This window comes from Pan paniscus, chromosome 16, assembly GCF_029289425.2.
Source record: "Pan paniscus chromosome 16, NHGRI_mPanPan1-v2.0_pri, whole genome shotgun sequence".
NCBI classification, from domain to species: Eukaryota; Metazoa; Chordata; class Mammalia; order Primates; family Hominidae; genus Pan; species Pan paniscus.
The window spans coordinates 73,412,629-73,436,427 of record NC_073265.2 but is presented as its reverse complement, the minus strand read 5'-3'; the positions used below and the strand labels follow the sequence as shown (position 1 = coordinate 73,436,427).

Genomic DNA, 23,799 nt, shown 5'->3' with positions numbered 1-23,799 from the left:
GTGTGACCGACACCCCGTAACCATGTGTGGGGTGGGTATTAACATGTGACCAGCTGGGGCAACCCAGTGAAACCCCATCTCTACACAAAAAATTTGAAAATTAGCCAGGCATGGTGGCACATGACTGTGGTCCCAGCTACTTGGGAGGCTGAGCCCTTGAGCCTAGGAGGTTGAGGCTGCAGGGAGCTGTGATCACACCACAGCACTCCAGCCTGGGTGACAGAGTGAGACCCTGTCTCAAAAAAACAAAAAATGTGACCAGCTGCATGTCTGGCTGCTGTGTGTGTGAACCCACATGTGTGTGTGTCACTAAATGAGCAGTGGTATCTGGGGAAATAAGTGGAGCAAGATCAAGGCTGTTCTGGCTGCTTAGGGCCACAGTGGGCCCCTCTGAGACTCCTCTGCATTCCCTTGTGAGTCCTCATGACCTCTGTTAACCAGGTAGCCCAGGAGGCAGTGCCGCCAGCAGACATCGTTTTCTCAGTGAAGAGCCCACTGAGTGCCGGCTACCTGGTGATGGTGCTGCGTGGCATCTTGGCAGATGAGCCACCCAGCCTGGACCCCGTGCAGAGCTTCTCCCAAGAGGCAGTGGACACAGGCAGGATCCTCTACCTGCACTCCCGCCCTGAGGCCTGAAGCCATGCCTTCTTGCTGGATGTGGCCTCGGCCTGGGTGCTCCCCTTGAGGACGTCACGTGGAGCTGGAGGTGCTGCCTGCTGTCATCCCCACTGGGGGCACAAAACTTCAGCAGTAGAGGGGGCACAGTGGCAGCTGCACCCTGGCCCCTCCACTGCTCCGCGTTGCCAGGTCCTACTTCCCCACTCTCCCGGGCCTTAGCCTGCAGGTGCTGGAGCCACCCCGGCATGGGGCCCTGCAGAAGGAGGATGGGCCTCAAGCCAGGACCCTCAGCACCTTCTGCTGCAGAGAGGTACGGCTGTGAGAGAGGCCCAGGGGCTGCAGCCCAGCTCTGGGGGCAGAGTGGAGGAAGCCCGGGGACTCCCAGTCCAGGGGTTATACAGAGAGGAGACAGGGAGTCACATTTCAGAAAGACCTATGCTTTAGATGCTGTATTTCGGGCTGGGCGCTGTGGCTCATGCCTGTAATTCCAGGACTTTGGGAGGCCAAGGTGGGCAGATCAGGAGGTCAGGAGATCAAGACCATCCTGGCTAACACGGTGAAACCCTGTTTCTACTAAAAATGCAAAAAATTAGCCGGGTGTGGTGGCCCGCACCTGTAGTCCCAGCTACTCAGGAGGCTGAGGCAGGAGAATCGCTTGAATCTGGGAGGCAGAGGTTGCAGTGAGCCGAGATCACACCACTGCACTCCAGCCTGGGCAACAGAGCGAGAGACTCTGTCTCAAAATAAAATAAAATATCCCCTTTCTTCCTCACAACTCCTCTGGGAACCAGAACTTATGGTCCCCATTTTCCACCAATGGAAGCTGAGGCCCTAAAAGGGTCAGTCTCTTCCTGCACCCAAAGGCAGAACATGAAGGGTGCTGCTGGGGCCTGACTGCCAGCCCTGGGCCTGCCCCTAGGTGGAAGAGCATCTGATCCAGTACCTGCACGATGGGAGCAAGACACTGATGGTTTTGTCCTGATGGCTAATGCCTCTGAGATGGACCGCCAGAGCCATCCTGTGGCCTTCACTGTCACCATCCTGCCGTCAATGGCCAACCCCCGACCTCATACAAACTCAGGCCTGCAGGTGAGCATATTCCTGGGACCACCCCCCATGTCTGCTTTGAGAAAGAGGCCAATGTCCCCTACTTCCCGGCACAGATCTCCCCCTCTCTGAGCCTCAGTTTCCTCCTCTGCAAAATGAGGACACTACTGTGTGCCTCACGCAGTTGTTGGAAGGAGAGATGTGAGATTGTGCCGAAATAGAACACAGGTGGGAGGTTTTGTTATTGGACATTTGCAAGTACGGTAGGCAGACTTCTGAGCAGCCATGGGTGGCTCTGTTGTTCCTTCTCCTGTGGCTTAGGACCAGAACACCTGAAACAATCACTTACAAGCCCTTAAGGGCTGGCGTCAGGGTGGGACCGTTAAGCTTCCCACCTTCACCCCAGCAAGTGAAGGCCTCAGCTTGGCTTCCCAAACTCCTGCCCCTTGTCCACAGCAGAGCAGGGCCCCCATTTGGCAAAGGTGGAAGTTGAGGCCCAGACATGGGATGGAACTTCTCCATGATTGCAAAAGTAGTTCTGGTGGAACAGAAAGGGCATGGGTTTACTAAGCCCACATGGCAGGGCTTTGAACACCAGTTTCTGGGGTGCGTCCTCCCCAGTCAGCAGAAGCCACTGAAGGTTCCGCAAGAGGGCTGACTTGGGCTGTCTCTGACATGGGGCACCGGGGGGCTTTGGTGGTCTAGGATGTGCCTGTAGGGGGTGGCCTCATGGTGCGGAGGCCACAGAAGAGTGGGACACAGCACCCTGGAACCACAGGCTGGGATGGCTGTGTGGCAGTGCGGCCACCAGGTGGTGCCATCTACCCGTGTTTGTTCCGGGAGCCCAGTGATGGGGCCCTGCCTCCCACAGTATGGCCCCTCTTGCCAAGGCTCGGCCTGAGGGCTCCCTGCGGCCAGGGGAGGAAGCCCAGGAATGCCAGAGGGCTGCTTTCTGGGCATGTGAGTCCCACTGCAGCACTGCCCACAAGTAATTGACCCAGCAAGATTGGTACCAGGACCTCAGGAACAGGTGCCTGTTCTGCTTGCTAGTGGGAGGCCTGAAAAGGGGCCCCCTTTGCCCAACACGAGGAGGGCCCGTAACTGCTCTGGAAGCACCTGGGCCCATCCCAGCACTGCTTCTGTGCTGCAGGACAGTGCCAACCATCAGGCTTCAGCTCTCTGCGCCTCCCACCCCTCCCTTAGCTGGAAGGAGTGCTCGTTTCTAAAATCACTGTTCCTACCTGTGCCCAGCCCCTGCCAGGCACACATGGAGGGTCTGAAAGGAGACTGCTGCCCCACCAGTGAGACAGATTAAGGAGCACTGTTGGTCAGCGTTGGGGGTTTCTGGGGGTGAGAACTTGGTGAGGGTAAGAGCTAGGGCCTTCCTGGGTTGGGTACACAAGCTGGTCTTGAGGGACACACAGGACTAGGACAGATGAAGAGCAGGGATGCTGGGCCTGGAGGGTGGCCTACCCTGGGGTGACAGGGAAGGTGAATGCAGGGAGGCCATTTGTGCAGGGGAGCCACAGCAGCGCCAGCCTTGATGCCACCTGAGGGCCTGAGCCTCAGTGGGGTTGGAGCCCTGGTGGCAGCCCAGGGCTGGGGAGGAAGGGGTGGGTAAGTGTGGCAGGGCAGAACCTTCACAGGCCTGTGTCCCCAGATGTGGGAGGGGGCCACCGTGCCCATCCCTACAGAGGCTCTGAGGAGCATGGATGGTTACTCTGGGCCCAAGGACCTGGTGTACACCATTAAGCAGCCCAGCAATGGGTGGGTAGTGCGGTGGGTGGTGCCGGGCAATGAGGTGCGCAGCTTCATGCAGACCCAGCTGGATGGTGGGCTCGTGCTGTTCTCACACAGAGGTGGGTGCTGAGGGCCGAACCCCAGGTTTCTGCTGCCCACAGGGGCACCCTGAGGTGGGGAGCCAGTTCAGGCCAGCTGGACCCAACACCCTTGTCCCCAGGAGCCCTGGATGGAGGCATCCACTTTGGCCTCTCTGACGGTGAACATACTTCCTCCAGACACTTAGCTTCTGAGTGACGGCCCAGAAGCAAGTGCTTCACTCGCTGGAGGGCAGCCGGACACTGACTGCCCAGATGGGTGTGCTGATTGTGGGCGTTCCTGGGTGCGGGGGGCTGGGGCAGAGCTGAGGGTGGCATGCCAGGGTCACACTGCCTCTCTGCAGCCACAGGCCTCGGCCTGGATCACAAAGGCTGATGGCCCCTTTTGCCTCTGGCAGAGTCCGTCCAGCCACTCAGCAGCCAGAGCCTCAGAGCCAGCAGGCACCGACCCCCAGCTCCTGCTCTACCATGTGGTGCGGGGCCTCCAGCTAGGCCGGCTCTTCCACGCCCAGCATGACAGCACAGGGGAGGACCTGGTGAACTTCACTCAGGTAGAGGTAAGGGCCCCACTCTGCAGCCACCACTCAGATTCGCCCAGCCTCAGGTGGCCACTGTGCCATGGACATCATGTGGACATGGGCACCAGCTCCAGCATCACTGGCAGCAGACACTCCCAGGCCTGCCATGGTCCAGGACCTGGTGTCCTGCCCTCTAGGAGTCATCAGGCTGGCAGGGCAAGTTCATGTTCCCAGAAGGAGGGAGAAGAATGCAGGAAGTCGGGGATACAGGGCCCTAGAGCAGGGCTGGGGTCTTGGGGTGTGGCTTCCCGAAGGAAGCTAGAGCTGGACCCGAGGGTCTGGAGAGGGAGAACCATGTAGGGGCACTAGTGGCACCCCAGTAGCTGGTGAGGGGCAGTGCTTGGTGGGGGATGGAGTCGGAGGTGAAGCAGCTGCTGGGGCCTGTGGGCAGAGGTGTGAGCCTCGGGCTCAGATCAGGTGCCAGCCAGAGGAAGAGTGGATCCTAGGAGCAGATGAGCTGATGAAAGGCAGCTGAGTCGGCCAAAAGGGGGAAGCCACTGTTCATCTGTCCTGGTAGCTTCAGAGAAGAACTAGAGCTCTCAGCCACGGGTAGTGGCAGACTCTCTGTGGTAATTGTGCCATGGGGGCCAGCCCAGTCATCGTTTAAATGAACACCTCTCCCCAAAGGCAGAATGGGAGTTGTTCCATAGCAGGGCAGGGCAGGGCAGACTCTTTTGTGGGCCGTCCTGGGCAGGCAGCACACCTGATGCTCCCATCAGGAGGCTGCCTGAGCATCTGGACCCAGCACATGATCACAGTGAGTTCTGGGCAGGGAGCGGTCTTGTGGGGCGCAGAGCTGACTCTGTCACTCAGGAGCCACGGCACGCAGCACTGCCCCAAGTACCTCCAGAGGGGACCCCTGTCAGCCCTTGAAAATGGCAGAGCCCACCCCAGCCCCCTTTTCAAGCTCCCTTGCTTCGGCAAGGACCTCCTGAGCCTGGCGCTCTCCCTCCTGAGAGGTGCAGATGGTACTCAGCAAGTGCAAAGCCGAGGTTTCTTGGGCCTCTCACATCAGCACCTCCCAGGCCTCGGTTCTGTATTTCCCTGGAGCTCCACTCCTGCTATGGCGCCCTCCCCACAATGAGATATTCATCAGGCTGGTGTCTACAGCTGCTGCGTACCCTCAGTTGCTGGGAGCCTTTGTCAAGAATGCCCAGGAATGAGGAGGGCACAAGACCAGACCATCAGCAACCCTCTTGCACTCTATAGTCCCATGTTACTCAGAGCTTCCCCATGCTCCAGCAAGATGAAGGACTAGATTGAATGGGCACCAGGGGGCCAGGCTGGCAGTGCCACCCAAGAAAGCCGGGAAGAGGCTACATGGGCTACCTGGCCCACTCAGGGAGGAGGGCAGGACTGGGTATTGTCTTGACAGCAACCCTGTCGCACAACACTGAACTGGGCAGGGAAGGGGTCAGGTGTCCTCATTTTTCAGGTAAGAAAACTGAAGCTCCTGGAGGGCAGGTAAATGTATTCAGAGCACATGGCGAGTAAGAGGCAAAACTTCTGCCAGCAAGTCCAGGATTTTTTTCACCAGAGGACACTGCTTGGTCCCCAGAGCTCAGGACCCTGTGTTTTGTCTCACCCCCACCCACAGAGCTCCTGTATCCAGGCATCAACTCCAACTCCCACTCCTGGAGGCCGAGGCAGGAGGATCACTTGAGCCCAGGAGTTCGAGACCAGCCTGGGCCACATAGTGAGACCTTGTCTCCACACAAAAAATTTAAAAATAGCTGGGCTTGGTGGTGGCATGGGCCTGTAGTCCTAGCTACTCGAGAGGCTGACGTTGGAGGATCACTTTGAGCCCAGGAGGTGGAGGCTGCAGTGAGCAGTCATCACTGTACTCCAGCCTGGTGACAGAGCGAGACCCTATCACCGCCCCCCGCCCCGCCAAAAAAAAACTGAGTAGACAGGTGTCCTCTTGGCGTGATAGGTCTTAAGTCCCCTCCCAGATCTGTGACATTTGACAGGTGTCTTTTCCTCTAGACCTCGGTGTCCCCATCTGAGTGAGAAAAGGCAGTGGGGAGGTGGATCTTCCAGTCGAAGCGATATAGAAGCCCGTGTGAAAAGCCATACTCCAAGGGGCTCCAAGTCCAGCGCACAGTCCCAGAAGGGCCCAGCAAGGCAGCCAGGGCGGCACAGGCACCAGGTCCCAACCTTCTTCCCTGTTTGCCCACTCTCAGACCCCGGAGTTCATCATCTCGGAGCCACTGGCCAATATGTACTCGTGTGGGAACCAGAACACACTGATGGAGGAGTTGGCAGAGCAGGCACAGCAGCACGACGAGATGCTGCACACGCACCACGCGCTGAAGGAGGCGCTCAGCATCATCAGTGACATCAACAGGACCACTGTCACCATGCCCATGCCCCCGCCCGTGGACGACACCTGGTTGCAGGTGCAGAGCATCCCTGACGAACACAGGTACCAGAGACTGCCCCCCACGGCCCCAAAATCCCCCACCCGGGATGCCCAGAGGAGCGCCCTGGGGGCAAGTGGCACACCCCCCTCACCGGGGTGGCTCCCACCTGGAGTGACGGGGGGAGCTTGACAAGGAGCACTGGCTGCGGGGCGGGGTGGAGCTGGGATGTTCTCGCCACTGGGGGTGGGGCTTAAGCTCCGGCAACCGCCTTGGGGTGTGGCAGGGAGGAGCTTCGGTGCATGGGTGTGGCCGGCACTGCGCTGGGACGGGGCCGCCCATCTCTCCCCTGTGCCTCCCAGGTCGCCCAAGTCCAGCCCCAGGATGCCCAGGCCCTGCCATGTCCCTAGCCCGGCCTGGGTGGCAGGGCCCAGCTCCTGGGCTTCCTCCTGCCAGGTCCGCCCTTGGGGAAGCGTGCCCTGTACCCTCCAGGCCAGAGGCTTCCCCTGATCCCTTTGGGCCCTACCCCCCTGGTGCTCTCGTGCCCCAGCCGGGGTCCCCAGGTAAGTAGGGGCTGAATGCGGCCGAAGAGGCCGCTGGACAGGCGTGGCCAGGAAGGAAATGGGACTGGATTCCAGAGCACCACATCTGGCCACCAGAACTGGCCGTCTCCATCCAAGGCACTGGGACCATGGGTGCCGGAGCCACGTGTGGCCGAGGGCTGGCAGAGCCTGCCCCCCAGGGAGCACTGAGTCCTGGAGGTGGTCGTTTTTGAGGAGGGGGCTGTGGGGCTCGTCCCACCTGCCGCCTTCTGTCCAGCACTTGCATGACACTTCCCTCTATTTTCACTCTTGGCGGCTGCCCACACTTTGCATTTCTCTTCCTTTCTTCTCGCTGTCCTCCATCCTCCATTCCGTCCAACTCCTAGCCCAGTCCCGGGGGCGCCTACTGCAGGTCTGAGAGTCTGAACTCCGAGATGCTCTGGGTGTGTGGATTTCCTTCGGCTACCCTGATGTCCCCACTTCCAAGTCCTGACTCCTTTGAGCCATCCCAGGGGGTGTCCAGCCACTGGACCACAGGAGCAGAGGTGAGTCTGTGACTGTGTGACCAGCAAGGTGTGTGATGTGTGCGTGAGCGAGCACACGAGTGTAAGAATGGCACCCAGACCTGAGCTAGGATAGAAGGAGCCTGGGGGCCACAGGCAAGCTCATTTCTTCTCCACACTCCTCCCCGCCCGACCCTGTCTAAACTAATGGGGTAGTGGTAGCTGCAAGGGCAGGGATGGGAGTGGCTGAAGCCTACTTCACTCCCAAAGATTTCTAAGGAAAATGGTTCTACTGCATCCTTTGGCTGGGCCTTGTTGACCCATGACCCTCTTTCAAGAACATTCACTCTGATTTCCAGTGTGCCCTGTCTCCACTGGCCACGTTCTCTAACGAAGAACAATAGCATCTGTTTTTGTTTCCAAATGGCTGGAGAGTGGGGCTGTGGGACCAGCGCCCATATATAAAAATGAAGCAGGGATTGGGGCTTGCCCTGTGATGTGCTGTTGACCAAGTTAGAGGGGTATAGGCAAGCAGCAAAGTATTGGGCAAGATCACTGGACTGGGAGTCCAGAGATGCTGCTTCACCCTGGGGCTTTAGGCAAGTCCCTTTCCCTCCCAGAGCCTCAGCATCCCTTTTAGCAAATTATGACATTCTGCCTTTCTCCTAGGATGGCTGTGGGGATCAAGGGAGACAGTGGCCCTAGGGATGCTATGTTAACCGCAGATGCGGCTGTAGGAGCACTTTCCTAACTGCCAACGTGAGTTCAGACTCTTCAGGCTATTTGGCACCCAGGTCTATGGTGAGGTGTGACATATGGGATGTAAAGTTTGATGCCTGCTCTGACTCCAGTCTTGCTAACACACACATGAAACCTTTTGCAAATCATGACCCTGCCTTGGGGAAAAGGGCTGTCTGGGAGAGCTTCTTCAAGGCAGCCTGGCTTCAATGCAGTCCGGGGCATGACTGAGATAGGCATATGTGGCGAGCAACTGGAGGGTAACTGGGTAAAGAGCTGCAGTGTGGGCAGAGGTGTAGTGTGGGTCACATTGAGGATAGCCACTGGCCAAAGCAGGGAACAGGGACAGAATGAGGAAGAGCTCTGTGGGGAGGGTGGGGCACAGGGTGGAGAACCTTCAAAGTCCAAAGAGTATGACTTGTTGGGATTCAACGCTGTAGGCAGTAGGGAGCCATGGAAGGCTCTTAGGTGGAGAAATGACAGCTGGACATTAGTGAGCAAGCCCTGTCTCCCTGAGCAGCATGGGTGGTCCTCTGAGCACGCCAGGCACGAGTGTGCAGGGAGTTGGTGCAAATGCCTCTGTGTGCGGGTGAGCATCTGTGTTGTGACTCTGCCCACGCATGTACTTCAGTGTGCCGAGTGGCTGCACGCCCCAGATCCATGCGGCACGTGCTGGCCGGTGGGAGTGCTGGGCATTGGGAGGTGGCGGGGAGGGCGACGTATGCGTGTTGTTTGTGGGCATGTGTTAAGAGTGTGCATGCGGGCCGTGGGGCCTCACAGCATGTGTGTGCACAATCTGGCGTGTGCGTGTGTCCGCCACCCCCAGGCCTGCCCCACCCATGCATGTGACCTGCCATGTGATTTGATGCTGTCTTTCAGAATCACTATCAATGGCCCCTGAGGAGCATCAGCCATGGTAGGTACATGCCTCACTGCCTGCTGCATGAATAGTCTGCCTGCCCTGCTGCCCCAGCTCCACACAGGGGGCATACCTGGAGCCTCAGAGCCAGGCTGCCTGCCCCTCCCTTCTAGAGCTGCAGACTTGCTCTTTCCTCTTTCTGTCCTTGTGCTGCTGGCTGTCTCACTTCCCTCGCTGCCAGCCACAGGACTCAGTGCCACTGCTCAAGGTCTCCATGGCTGAGCCTGGGGGCTCCTACAACAGGCTCCATGCCCAAGGTGGCAGATGTGGAACCATCAGAGAGGGCACAGAGCTCATGGTTTATGGTGTAGGGGCTGGGAGCTTGGAGGGGGTTGTGTGGGGGGCTGGACTCAGGCAGCCAGAGGCCTGGGCACATCATCCTGGGCACGCCGTACCTGTCATGCTGTCTGAGCCATGCTGCCAGGGCAGGTATCCAGCTCCCAGCCTGGGAGTGCCGAGAGCCAAATCCACTGCAGATTAGGGGTGATAGTCAGGGTCCCACCTCCTCTATCTGTCAGCAATCCAGTGGTGATCTAGGATAAAAGCCTGAGAGTCCAATACACACGGTTATCCCACAACACACTTCATAGGCCATGCAAGGACACACAGCCCCCTTCCCTCCCTCCCAGGTACCATCACAGCTGCTAGCGTGTGACTGAAGGCTGGGTCCCTGGCCAGCACTACTGAAGCACTACTGCCAGCCAGCAGGCTCACGGACCTTGGCCTGTTGCTCCTAGGGGTCACCTGTGCTATTCAGCCAAGGGGACCACAGTGCCTGCTGGCCCAGCTGAGCTCCGCCTAGCGAGCCCACCTGCCTTTCCTGCCACGGAGTCTCCCTCTTCTGCTTTTCCCAGCAGGAAGGGCCCAGCCTCACCTATGCAACCTGCAGCCCCCCGCCAACCAGTTGAGGCTCCCCTCTTAGACTTATAAGTCTATGGCCAGTGGCATCTAGCTACCTGCCCTCCCTGCCTTCCCCAGGGTCCCTTCAGTGGACCCTGGGCTTTCTGACTGCCCAGAGAGGGGCCTCTGGCACTCACTCCAGCCAGCCATCCCTTATAGCTTCACCATTTTGGTTCAAGCAGTGTTCCTTCTGTCAGGCTTGGTGGCTGTTGGGTGGGGCTCCCCAAGCAAGAGGTGGCCCTGGGCCAGTGGGTTGGAAGATGGGGTGACCAGAGAAGAGGGAAGCCGGGGGGGTTGAGCATTGGTCTGAACTGTGGGTGGACTGCCTGGGTGCCATGAGAGAGGCCAATGTGTGTGGGGTGGGGAGGGCCGCCGCAGCCCCCAGGCACTACCTATGAAGCTCCAGCTTCTCCCTCCATCTTCCTCCCCTTTCCCTTCCAGCCCCTCTTTTCCAGGAACCTTGCCACGCCCACACCTACGCCTTCCCCTCCCCGGCTCTTAGATGATGGTGGTGTTTATCTCCCTGTTCTTGGGAGCCCAAAAAGAATGGCATGCAGGGGTTGCTGCCGATGCCTGGGTGCTCCTGGGGAGTCCTGCATTACAGGAAGCAGCTGCTGGATCTGCTGTGCAGTGGGGTTGTCGTGGGGAGAACCCTCCCTGTCCTCTCCTGGTGCAGCCTCCACGCTATCAGTGAGGCTCACCTCACAAAGATCTTCAGAGAGAGGGAGGGGGGTGGGAATCTGAGCACAGTTCGATCCTCCCCTGCTCCTATATGCCTACCCCACCTGAGGGCTCTACTCTACCACCCTGCTTGTCAGCACACCCAAGCTCCTGGGCTATTGGGGCTCCTAGAGTGGGCTCATCAGCAGGGTTCTGGGCAATGGTCAGAATTTGCCATGCCCCTCCTTGTGGTCGCCCACAAACTGCAACACCTGCCCCGCAGCTCCAGCAGGTTCACCTGGAGGAAGGGGTGTTAGCTGCCATGCCGGTGCCGGCACCCACGTTCACGTTTACCCCCACCCCCACCCCCACCCCCACCCCCACCCCCACAGAGATGTTGCACACCCTACCTTCATCTCCTCCTGGTCCTGGGCCAGCCTGACGATGTCCTCCTCTCCCAGTGCTGCGTCTCTGACACTGCCCCCTGGCTGATGTACTTTCCTGCAGGAGGACATGGCTCAGATGCTGGGGCCCCTCGGACGGCCTGGCAGCTCCCCCAGCGGTGCCCTAGCCTCTCGCTCACTATGGTGTCTGTCTGTCCTGAGAGGTGGATGAATTGAAGCTCTAGTTTCTCTACCCGCTCCTTCAGGTCCACCTTCTCCTTCCATAAAGTCGCTGTGGAGCCAAAATAATGGGGTCACATGTCGGGAGTCACCTGCCTTGTCCTGCCCCCCCGCCCCCCTTGTTGGCCCATGCCAGGACCTACTCACCTGCAGCTTCTCCATGGCCCCCTGCAGGGCCCGGTGGGTCTCCCCAAACACAGACTCACCCCCACTCTGGGGCTGGGGCCGCTACCTCTGGCTTTTTCTGGGACGAGGCCACTGGGTGAGCCAGGGGCTGGCAGCACACCCTTTGTTCCTCCTGGGCACTGGCTCCAGCGGAGTTGAAAAATGCCACCTGAAGACAAGAGGTGAGTATTCTTGTAGGGGTATACACATAACAACTGGGGCAGGGAGATGGAGCATAGCCCCTTCCTTTCGGGCCTCACAGAGTGCACCTGTTGGTCACAGGTGAAATGGTGTCTGACCACTGGCTCCCGGAAGGAGTGAAAGTCCACAGAAATCAGAAGGCGGGGAAACCAAGAACATAAGGGGGTTTCGGAGGGACCACAGAGGAAGGTGGCCAAGTAGGGGCAGGGAAAGTCAGGCTCACCATGGCCTCCCGGCTCTCCAGGTCCCCTGGGATGTTCGGCATGGGCCGAGGCGCCTCCTGCTCACTGTCCAGATGTCCTCCTCCATCTCCTGTGGGGGGTGGCCAGAGGGGTCCTCAGACAACCCAACAAGGGAGGTACAGTGGGCCCACCTCTGCCCCTACACTCACTGTGTAATCTTGAGCCAGCCCCTCCCCAGAGGGGAATGAGCTGTTCTTTATTTTGAATTTTAAGAACCAAGATCTTGCTATATTGCCCAGGCACAGTCCCACTACCGATTGGTGCAGGAATTCTGACCTGCTCCCCTTCTGACCTGAGCCAGTTCTCTCACCCTTAGGCAACCCGATGGCCCCCTGTTCCCAGGAGGTCACCATACTGATACTGAACTTAGTGCGGACACCTTGTCGGCATAATGACCGACACAAAATGCTTAAAAGGTAACCTGACTCTTTGTTCAGGGCTCAGTCCTTTAGATGTTAATCTGACTGGGCCGGTGCACCTAAATAATATATATCCTCCTCAGTCTCTCTGATTCCTAAATTATGCTGCTGTACGGGGAGAGAGGCAGCAGGGTAGTGGAGTCATACCAAGCAACAAGACAGGGTAGTGGCCAGGCATGGTGGCTCACACCTGTAATCCCAGCAATTTGGGAGGCCAAGGCGGGTGGATCACCTGAGGTCAGGAGTTCGAGACCAGCCTGGCCAACATGATGAAACCCCGTCTCTACTAAAAACACAAAAATTAGCTGGGCATGGTGGCAGGTGCCTGTAATCCCAGCTACTCAGGAGGCTGAGGCAGGAGAACTGCTTGAACCCAGGAGATGGAGGTTGCAGTGAGCCAAGATTGTGCCATTGCACTCCAGCCAGGGGGACAAGAGGGAGACTTCACCTCGAAAGAAAGACAGACAGGCTAGTACGTTTTCCACAAATTTCAATTTTACTCTCTTCCCCCACCACACACACACACAACGCATTTGAGGGATGGGAGGAAGAAACTGAGATCACAGGGAAAATTGTAAGAGACATTCAGAAGGACAGGTCTCAGAAATTTACTAGTTTGGGGGGGGTCAGAACAGGTGTATATAAAAGAATATTAAGACAGTTCCCAGGTTTAGGCATATGTGACTAGATAGAGTGCTAGGAGATGGATACGTGAAAATTTAAATATCATCATTTTGAACACCCATGTCACTCCAAGTGAGATTCCCTAAATATATGATATACAGACAGATATATGGGTTTGAAACTCTGGAGATGAATACAAATTTAGGAGTCCCTGCAACACAGGTCATGACTTAAGTAACGGGAGTCAAAGATTACTCAGAGAAAGCACAGAATGAGAAGAGAAGAAAGAAGTAGGACAAGGAAGAAGAGATCGGAGGAGACCAAGGCAGGGTGATAAGATCAAAACAGGAGAAAAGAATCCGACAGAAGTCTCATTTGATTATCATGTCCCTTCCCAGAGGACAGGGACATGTCTTTTATACCCAATTATCACAGGTCCTGGTGCAGCAGACACACAGTTTTTTTTTTTTAATTGTGTTGTACTATTCACAGTTTCCTGTATTCACCAGGGGAGAAAAAAGTAAGTATAAAGAAGCACAGACACAGATGTTTTTACACTGTGTACTAAAGGGGTCAGATTATACACAATATTTTATGCCTTACTTTTTTACTTAATATATCTTAGAAGTTTGCACATGCTCTTATGGAAAGACTGGCTGCATTTTTTGGTCCACAACAGAACAACAGAATATTCTATTATAAAACGGTACACTATAATTTTTATTTAACCAACTCTTTATTGGTGGACATTAAGAATGGAGGAATGTTTCAACAAAGGATCAACAGTATCAAAATACTGCAGAGGGGTCAATTTGGGGACTAAGAGGGGAGCCACTGGATTTGACAACTAGGAGATAAATTTTAGTGCAACGATGAAGGCAGAATCCAGATTATAATGAGCTCAGTGAAAAAAGGTGAAGACATGTAGCTTATTCTCTCAAGAAACTAGGCTATGATAAACTGGCAGAGGCTCTAAGAGTGGGAGGTGAGTTGTTTTCTCCTTCATGTAAATATATTTACCTTTTAAACACTAGGCCCAATTTTATATCCTATTTCATTTAACTTTATAAACATATTTATGTATGTATGCATGTATGTATGTATCTCATGTGATGTTTTAGACACTGAAAAATAACTCATTTCTATTATAAAACTGATATCTTTAGATGTTCAGAAGCAACTTCCTAAAAGGAGGTAGCAGTAATGGAGCTATGTCTATCAGTCTTTCCCATCAACCCCCTTGCTGGAGATGTAAACATGTGTCCATCAAGCCTTTAATTTTTACCTCTTATCTTCATGGCTCTCCATACAAAACTTAACTCTTTTTTTTTCTATTTGTATATGTATATTTATATGTATATCTATATCGAGAGAGAGAGAGAGAGAAAGAGTCTTGCTATGTTGCTCAGGCTGATCTCAAACTCCTGGGCTCAAGCAATCCTCCCACCTTGGCCTCGCAAAGTGCTGGGATTACAGGCGTGAACCACTGTGCCCAGCCTCAGCCTTAACTCTTAAAATATCTTCAAACCAATATTCTTCTGTTCTAATTTTTAAGAATAGATGTGTTTAAACCAACTGTAACTTATTTTGACAAAAATTGGAGTTAAGACTCAGACTTCCTCAAATAGTTCTCCTAAAACCATTTACGGAATAATCTATCTTTTCAGTATTAAGTTAAAATACCACCTTTTCCTTATACTAAATTCTCGTTTGCATGACTCTGGTTCTAAACTTCCATTGCCTTTATCTGTCTGGCCCAGGAATAGTCCACAATATTTTACTACTATCTGGTTGAAAGAGTCTATACTTTATTAATTTTTATTATTTATTCTTCTAAACAAATTTTAGAGTCGTTTTGTCAAGTGTCAAAAATAAATCTGCCAGAATTTGTACTGAAATTTGTGTGTGTGTATATATATATACACACACTATATATAAAATATAAAATGTATATATATAATTTATATATATAAATATTTATAAAATATGAAATATATGTATATACACACACATTTTTCTTTTTTTTTTTTTTTTTTTGAGACAGGGTCTCACTCTGTCACCTAGGCTGGAGTTCACAGGCATGATCTCGGCTCACTGCAACCTCTGCCTCCCAGGCTCAAGTGCTCCTCCCACCTCAGCCTCAGGAGTAGTTGGAAATACAAGTGTGTGCCACAGACACCCAGCTAATTGTCATCTACCCGCCTCAGCTTCCCAAACTGTTTGGATTACAGGTATGAGCCACTGTGCCCAGCAGAAATTACATTTACAAATTAATATGAAGACATGGTGATAACTAACATATTTATAACATGAAATCTGCTCATCCAGGAACATAGAATGCAAATCTTTCATTCCACTCAGCAAAATTTTGTCCTGTCCTTGATAAAAGTCCTGCACATCTAAGTTTATTCCTAGGTATTTAATTTTTGCTGAAATACCTGAAAAAATACTTCATCACTATATCTTCTATGTGATTATAGCTAACATTGGGGAAGGCTATTGATTTTTATATAAAAGAACTTTTAACCAGTAATCTTAAAAATTGTTTTTCTCAGTTGGTTCCTTTGGATATTTTTAGGTAAACAATCATGTCAACTGAAAATAATGATTATTTTTCTATAAAGACTATGACATCACAGGAAAATACAGTAAATACTTTTTAAAAGAATATAAAAGGGCCAGGCACAGTGGCTCACGCCTGTAATCCCAGCACTTTGGGAGGCCAAGGTGGGCAGACCATGAGGTCAGGAGATCGAGACCATCCTGGCTAACACGGTGAAACCCCATCTCTACTAAAAAATACAAAAAAATAGCCGGGAATGGTGGCGGGCGCCTGTAGTCCCAGCTACTGGGGAGGCTGAGGCAGGAGAATGGTGGGAACCCAGGAGGTGGAGCTTGCAGTGAGCCGAGATCACGGCACTGCACTCCAGCCTGGGTGACAGAGCGAGACTCTGTCTCAAAAAAAAAAAAAAAAAAAAGAATATAAAACTATAGGGAATATGACCTCAACTATTTAAACATATGTGTAAGGGTTATGTATTTTAACAGCAAAGAAAACATATATACTGGTAGAAAATGGCCATCATGTCAACAGTCAATAGTGGTTATATTAGATAGAGAAATTATGGGAGACTTTAATTTTTTTCTTTTATCTTTTCTGTACTTTACCAATTTTCTCAACAATGGTTGCTTATGAGTTTTATAATTAAAAAAAGGTTTTAAAAATTTTTCCAACATGGAAAGTTATATTTCTTTATATACTAAAACAAAAACAAAACTTTCTATTTGAATACCTATGGCAAAACCCTATCTCTACAAAAAATACAAAAAATTAGCAAGGTGGGGTAGTACACACCTGTAGTCCCAGCTACTCTGGAGGCTGAGGTGGGAGGAGCACCTGAGTCCCCAGAGAATGAGGCTCCAGTGAGCCGTGATCATAGCACTGCATTCCAGCCTGGGAGACACAGAAAGACCCCATCTCAAAAAAAAAAGAAAAAAAAGAAAGAAAGAAAAAAGAAATATCCATAATGATCTGAAATGCCTATCTGTATAAGACTGTCCTTTGTTCACAATTTTTCAAGCAAATATCACACAATAAATTGAATGCAGGTACAAATGACATATCAAACATCAAAGAAATTTGCAAAAGATGTAAGACTGTACTACCTTGGGTTTAGAAATTTTCTTATCATAAAAGCATTTATAACAATATTTTGTGAGCTTTTAAGGAATATTTTAAGTATTTCTGATTTAATTTCTAGTGATAAATACCAATAGATATAACCTACATTCACAAAAGCTCCTTGGGCCCTCAATATACTTTTAAGAGTGTAAAGGAATCCTGACCCCAAAACTTTGAGAACTGCTGCCTTCCCCTCTACTTTATTCCTTCCCTAGAATTTCTTCCTTGGAAGAAACATTCCTTTGCCATTCTATGTTAACTTACATAGTTCCATTGAGGCCAGTTTTGCTACCTCTCTCCCATCTTTCCACATCCCTCTCTTGACACAAAACCTGACCAAAGGACTCTACCGGCCCACCCCATTTCCAGTGATTAGCTGTCAGGTGGGCTAAGCCAAGAAAATCTGGGTTTTCCCTGAGACTAGACCTCTCTTTCTGGGAGATATGGAATCACAGGGACAAGGCTGGCCCTGTCAGAATTCATCTTGTCTAAATGGGAAGAGGTTAGGCAAGTTTCTAGAATGCCAGACTGCTTTCTAGAAAGTCAAAGATAATTATACTTTCTGCCACGACTGTGAAAATGCCCATTTCATTGCACGCTTTCTAACATTTTTACCAATCTGATAAATAAAAGCTGGTACCTAGAAGAAAAAAAGGCTGGGTATGGTGGCTCATGCCTGTAATCCCAGTACTTTGGGAGACCAAGGTGAGTGGATCACCTGAGGTCAGGAGTTCGAGACAAGCCTGGCCAACATGATGAAACCCCATCTCTAGTAAAAACACAAACATTAGCCGGGCATGGTGGCAGGCCCCTGTAATCCCAACTACTCGGGAGGCTGAGGCAAGAGAATCACTTGAACCTGGGAGGTGGAGGTTGTAGTGAGCCAAGATCATGCCATTGCCCTCCAGCCTGGGTGACAAGGTGAGACTTTGTCTCAAAAAAAAAAAAAAAAGTTTCCATACAATATAATTTGTTCCATCTCTAAAAACCAATTCAGCAATAACTGAAAGCCACCACTTGGAAGGTTTCAAGGATTTAGCTCTACCTGTTGATGTCCGAAGCATTAGTTAAGGTAGAAAAAAAATACACACACACACACACACTCTCACCCCTATGTAGTCTGTACCAGGAAACACGAAAGACTAGATGGTACAGTCATCCAACACAAAGCACACAATAACTGAAGGCACTGTAGAGGAGTAACTTATGACACAGATCTACAATATTGTTGAGTGAAAATGCAGATTACAAAAAAAAATCTGATTTTTTAAGGGAGAGGGAACACATACAAGCAAAGGAGAAAAGAGATGAGCAGATGACTGAAAGATACAAAATTCTGACAGTGGTACATTCTGAGTGGTAGAATTATCAGTATTATTTTCTAGTTTTGCCTAAAAATTTTCTAAATTTCTTAAGAACTTTTTGTTATCCATATTATCAAATATCCATCACCCCAGGAAACTTAACCTTGAGCACAAACTCTACAACAAGTTCAATGTTTGTTCAGTTTAATATTTAAGAGACAACCTATTTTGAAAGACATCTAAAATGATGACCAATATTTAAACCTATGCATTAATATTTTTCAATCATATCCTTCACATTTTGTAATTTTGATAAGGTTAAGCTTTAGATCCATCTTGAAAAGATAAGTTTTCTATTTGTCTTTAAAATACGACCCACAATATGCCTGTTTTTAAACAGTGAATGATGCTCTAAAATCACAATATAAATTCAGGCAGTGCTCCTTACATGGAATGTTTAAGTACTTCTAACACTGCTCTTTTTCACTTGTTATGAAAACACAGAACAATTATCTAAGCATCTAATTATTCAGGTCCTTTGTTTCTCCTCCATTCTATTAGTTTTATAGTAATTTTAGGGCCTGTGAGGATGAAGCTGTCTGTGACAGCTACCACAAAGCTTACTATAGGTGGACAAATTTCAAACAAGTTTATCACCACTACCATCCCCACCATAAAACTGTCTCAATCAAGGGCAACACAATTCAATATTAGCCAAGACAACCCCTTTACCTGTCACTGCTTAAGAAAAGGATTTTTGGTCTCATTTAGAAATAACTTTCTGTACCTATTTTTCTCCACAAATCCACTGAGACCAATGTGTGGCTCTATCTCAAGCACCAGCAAGCAAAACTGCCTGCTAGAAGGTTCAGTTTTTGTATCTTTCCAAATGTAGAACACAGCTATCTTCAGGGATTTCATAATTTTTTGAAAATTGATGCACAAACTTCTTCTTGGAAGTTCAGAGATACAGCAGCTGTAATTCTTCTGAAGGCTGGTTATGGGACGCATTACCTTCATACTTTGCTGTTCAAGAAATGTGGGGTGGAGAATCAAGTAAATTGATAGAATTTCCATATAAAATTCTAAGTGCTCTGAGAACAAAAGAAACTTAAAATACACACACACACACACACATACACACACACACACACACACACACACACCACGGTTTTCCCTACTAATCATTTTATAACTAAACAACCAAGTTGCTAAACCAGAGCCCACAAAAGCAGAGTCAAAGTTCTAACACTTGGTAAAAGAAAAATGCACACATACCCCTGTGAGCTAAAAAAAAAAATGCTTAAGTATTCAAAGACAGCAATTACAGCTACTGAGAACATCACTGTAAGCAAACTGAGGCAGAGAAAACAAACGTGCTGATGAGGATTTGAACCACCTAAGCTGCAGAAACCCACTGGATGGTTTCCTAGGTTCCGAGTTGGCATTATCTTTCAGAACAATCTTCTAGAAGAGATCACATAATACTGTTACAAAGGATCTGGAGAAAGGGACCCTGGCTTCATCACTGTGGCTCTCCAGTCATGCTTTACATTTGGCAGTGACTATCTCCATTCAACTCAATTCCCTAACCCTAAACTAGCTGACATGTATCAAATACTGCCCTTTACCAGGTCTAAGTAAGTTTAACTCCCCCGACTCCCACCAAAAAAAATCAAGATACTAAGGGATATACTATTCACAAAAGGGAAACCTGTGTCCTCTTCATATACCTGTTCCTTTCAAGGAAGGCTATAAAAATGGGGATGAGGGAGGATAACCACTAGGAATTTGACTCTATATTATAAATTGGTCAGATAAATGAAAATAATTCCTCTGGACTCAAAGTGATATGGCTCTGAAAACGGGAGAAACATCGGGGTCCTTTGTCTCACGCCAGTTAAACGACATGGACACACAGGAGTGGTTTTAAGGAGCAGAAAGTTTAATAGGCAAGAAAGAAGAAAGGCTCCCTGCAGTACAGAAAAAGGGGGGTCTGAACAGAGAAAAAGCCCCTTGTGTGGCAGAACAGTACTCGGTTATATTGGGAGGCTGGAGGAGGTGGTGTCTGATGTGCACAGGGCCCAGGGCATTGGTTTGACCAGGCAGGTCATTCATGTAGCCCGAGAAAAACGTGGCCCTCCCACCCTAGCCTTTTAATATGCAAATGTAGGTCACCATGTTGTCCTGCACACGTGGGGTCATCTGGAGGTGTCACCTTGAGGTGGTGACTAGAAGAAGAGGGTGGGAATCTCCATGTTGAATGGACACAGTTTCTAAGCACTGGTATTTGCATATCAAAGCTTGGCAGCCTGTAGTCCCAGCTACTCAGGAGGCTGAGGCAGGAGATTCACTTGAACCTGGGAGGCAGAGGCTGCAGTGAGCTGAGATCACACCACTGCACTCCAGCCTGGGTGACAGAGCGAGACTCCGTCTCCAAAAAAAAGATAAAAAGAAAAGAAAAAGAAATGTTTCTGGAGTTGTTTCTATTAAAAAGGAAAGCCTTACTGAGGCCTCCTTACCCTCTCTATCTGCCTAGTATAATTTCTGAATAACTCCTCTATTAAAAGTACCACTGAGGTGCTTAATATGACATTTCTGATATTTCCCAATGCTCCTCCACAAATTCAATTTGGAAAGGTAATCTGTTCCAGGAGGGCAAACCAAAGAAAAAGTCCTAGGCTCCTGAGTCAAGGTTTGTTTCTTTCCTTTGTACAAGCTGACTACTTTTTAATCATAGTAAAAATGAGAAAAATGCAAGATGAAGTTAACAGCATTGCTTTATTTCCCATGAAAAGCTGTCATAAAGCATTCTCAAAATAAACTGTTATTCAGCCACAAATGACACCATCACTTTTTTATTCATAGGGCACAGTATCACTGCCAAAGAGCTTTCCTCTATATGCTCTCTTGCAGGGCAAAAAATATTATCTATGTTATACAGAAACACAATAAAAAAGTGATTTACTTAAGGTCCTAACTACTAAATAAAAGCTAAACTACTCACTTCCTCCTAGATTCAGAGAGAGCTCCAACATTTTCTAAAATTTGGTATCTTGTTGTTGGGGTAGGCACTTTTTGGCAATAATGAATAGACATTTAATTAGCCAATCAAAAAAACTTATTAGGTACAGTAAGTTCCTCTTCAAAGGTTTAACCTGTTCAACTTCCTTGTTCTTTGTTCCTAAGAACAATTTCCCTGTACCTTCTCACCCCTATTTACCTGCTTAGTTATCTGCTCAGTTACCTGCCTTGTAAACAACTCTTCCCATCAGTCCCAACCTGTAACTCACATTCCCTCTCCCTTCCTTATTAGGGAGAATATTCGCCATAGCAAATCAGGTCTGCTTAGATTGTGTAGTCCGACCCCAGCCCATGTGGGAATGACAGAGAGGTAGGGACTGCATTAGGGATATAAACTCCTGCTCTATCCCGCTCGGTGTGCTCTTGCATTCGTGACTAATGCAAACAGCACTCTTTTGCAGAAGTAAGTTGTCTTGCTGAGAAAACTTTTTTTCCTGAGTGCTGGTTCTTCCTTGCAGCACTGATCATTTGTTTCTTTTTTCTTTCTTTTTTTTTTTTTTTGAGACAGAGTTTCGCTCTGTCACCCAGGGTGGAGCACAGTGGCTTGATCTCAGCTCACTGCAAGCTCCGCCTCCCAGGTTCACGCCATTCTCCTGCCTCAGCCTCCTGAGTAGCTGGGACTACAGGCACCCACCACTGCGCCCAGCTAATTTTTTTGTTTTTTTTTTTTTTTAGTAGAGACGGGGTTTCACCATGTTAGCCAGGATGGTCTCGATCTCCTGACTTCATGATCCGCCCGCCTTGGCCTCCCAAAGTGCTGGGATTACAGGGGCGAGCCACTTCGCCCAGCCTGATCATTTGTTTCTAACAATCTGGGGGCTCGTCCGGAATTCCCATTCTCCTCTGAGAAAAGGGTCTCCAGTCACCAATAGTGAGGAGAAGCATCCCACTGCCTCATTGAGGTGGCCTCATGGTGAGGGATCAGGACCCACCCAGTGTGATGAATAAACCCGGACTCTCAGCAGTCTGGAAAGGAACAGACCAACAAGTTAAGAGAAAAGGATCCTCACATACCATGGTGACCAGGTAACTATGTGCACAGACCAACGTAACAAACATCACAAGAGCGACAAAGTATTTTCTTGGTGGTTGGGAAATCTTGGAGATTGAAAGTGTGTGTTGAGACACACAATTGAGTGCAAAGCAAGTGTTCAGTCCAGATCTGCAGTTCTGTGGTCACCTTATAAAGCTTAAGGCAGCCCTTCTGTAAAGGAGTCTGGGTCGGGGTTTCTACTGAAACAGCCATTGCTAAGAGGAAACCAACGTTCCCGTGAGGGAAGCAGCCAGAGAAGGACGAAGCAAAAGGAGAAAAGTGCAAGAAACCTCCAGCAGGGGGGTTGAGCCTCTAGGAAAGGAAAGGAAAGGTGAGAAATCTCCAGTAGGAGAGGTTGAGCCTTATACAAACCTCTCGTAACTGGGAAGAAATTTCTAGTAGGGGAAATTGAGCCTCACCCCAATCCCTTTTCAAGATGGGAAATACCTCAAGTAATGCAGGGGAGAAAAAGGATAAAGCTAGCAACAATAACATTCCTCCTGATAGTCCCCTAGGGCTTATGCTAAAATATTGGAAAGAGAATGAAAGGACTAAATACAAGAAAAAGCAGCAAATGATAAAATATTGTTGTTTCATTTGGACTCAGGAATCAATCCTGAAAAGCAAGTCAGAAATTAACTCCTCTGAGAAAGATAAGGTCCCTGTTCCTAGACAGCTCACCAACACATGGAACCTCCTCCACCACCTTCCCCCGTCCAATACCCCTAACCTCCCTCCACCTCAAGCAGAGGCAGTTGTCCCAGACCCTTCTCCTACCCACATTGTTCCCCCTCTTTATAACCCTGCCTCTTGGGAATTGTCCCAACAGCCTGCTCACTACCACCCTAAGTACTCTTCCCTGAAAGGACTTCAATGTGAGATAGAGCAATGTAAAAGGGATATTCAGAACTTCCCCTTCCCCTCTACCTCGGGAGAATTAGCTCCACCTCTCTTCCCCTGAAGAGAGGTGTCCCTACGAGGAGGAGGTATTCCCTTTGTAAATGCTCCTTTAACCAGCTCGGAGGTCCAAAACCTAAAAACAGAGTTCAAGCCACACTATTAGACAACTCCAGTGGAATAGCAGATCGAATTAACCAATTTCTAGGACCACAGTTATATATACTTGGGCTGAGTTAATGTCCATCCTAGGCATCCTTTTCTCAGGGGAAGAAAGAAGCATGATCTGTAGAGCTGCTATGGTAGCCTGGGAACATGAACACCCTCCTGGCCAAAACATTCATGCAGCGGATCAAAAATTCCCCAACCAAGACCCCTGGTGGGACAATAATAACGCAGCCCACTGAAGAGGATATGCAAGAACTTAGGGAAATGATAATAAAAGAGATTCGGGAGTCAGTACTCCGAACCCAAAATCTTACTCGAGCATTCGACATACAACAAAGGAAAGATGAAGGGCCTATTGAACTTTTAGACAGGTTGAAAGAACAAATGAGAAAATATGCTGGCCTAGATTTAGAAGATCCTCTTAGGCAGTGAATGTTAAAGCTTCATTTTGTTACTAACAGCCAGATATCACAAGGAAATTACAAAAGATAGGAAATTGGAAGGACCATCCCATGAACGAGCTTCTTAGAGAAGCTCAGAAAGTGTATGTAAGGAGGGATGAGGAGAAGCAAAAATAAAAAATGAAAATTATGTTATCCACCTTCCAACAGGGGGCCCCAAAGGATAAAACACACCAGTATTACTCTCTGTTAC

The 23,799-nt window shown here is 49.9% G+C and overlaps 2 pseudogenes; one reads left to right on the top strand and one right to left on the bottom strand.

Annotated features, from left to right (window-relative positions):
* The window catches only part of LOC117975951 (chondroitin sulfate proteoglycan 4-like), a 45,650-nt pseudogene that overhangs the window by 10,137 nt on the left and 11,714 nt on the right, over positions 1-23,799 (top strand).
* The window catches only part of LOC117976088 (golgin subfamily A member 2-like), a 61,350-nt pseudogene continuing 43,086 nt past the window's right edge, over positions 5,536-23,799 (bottom strand).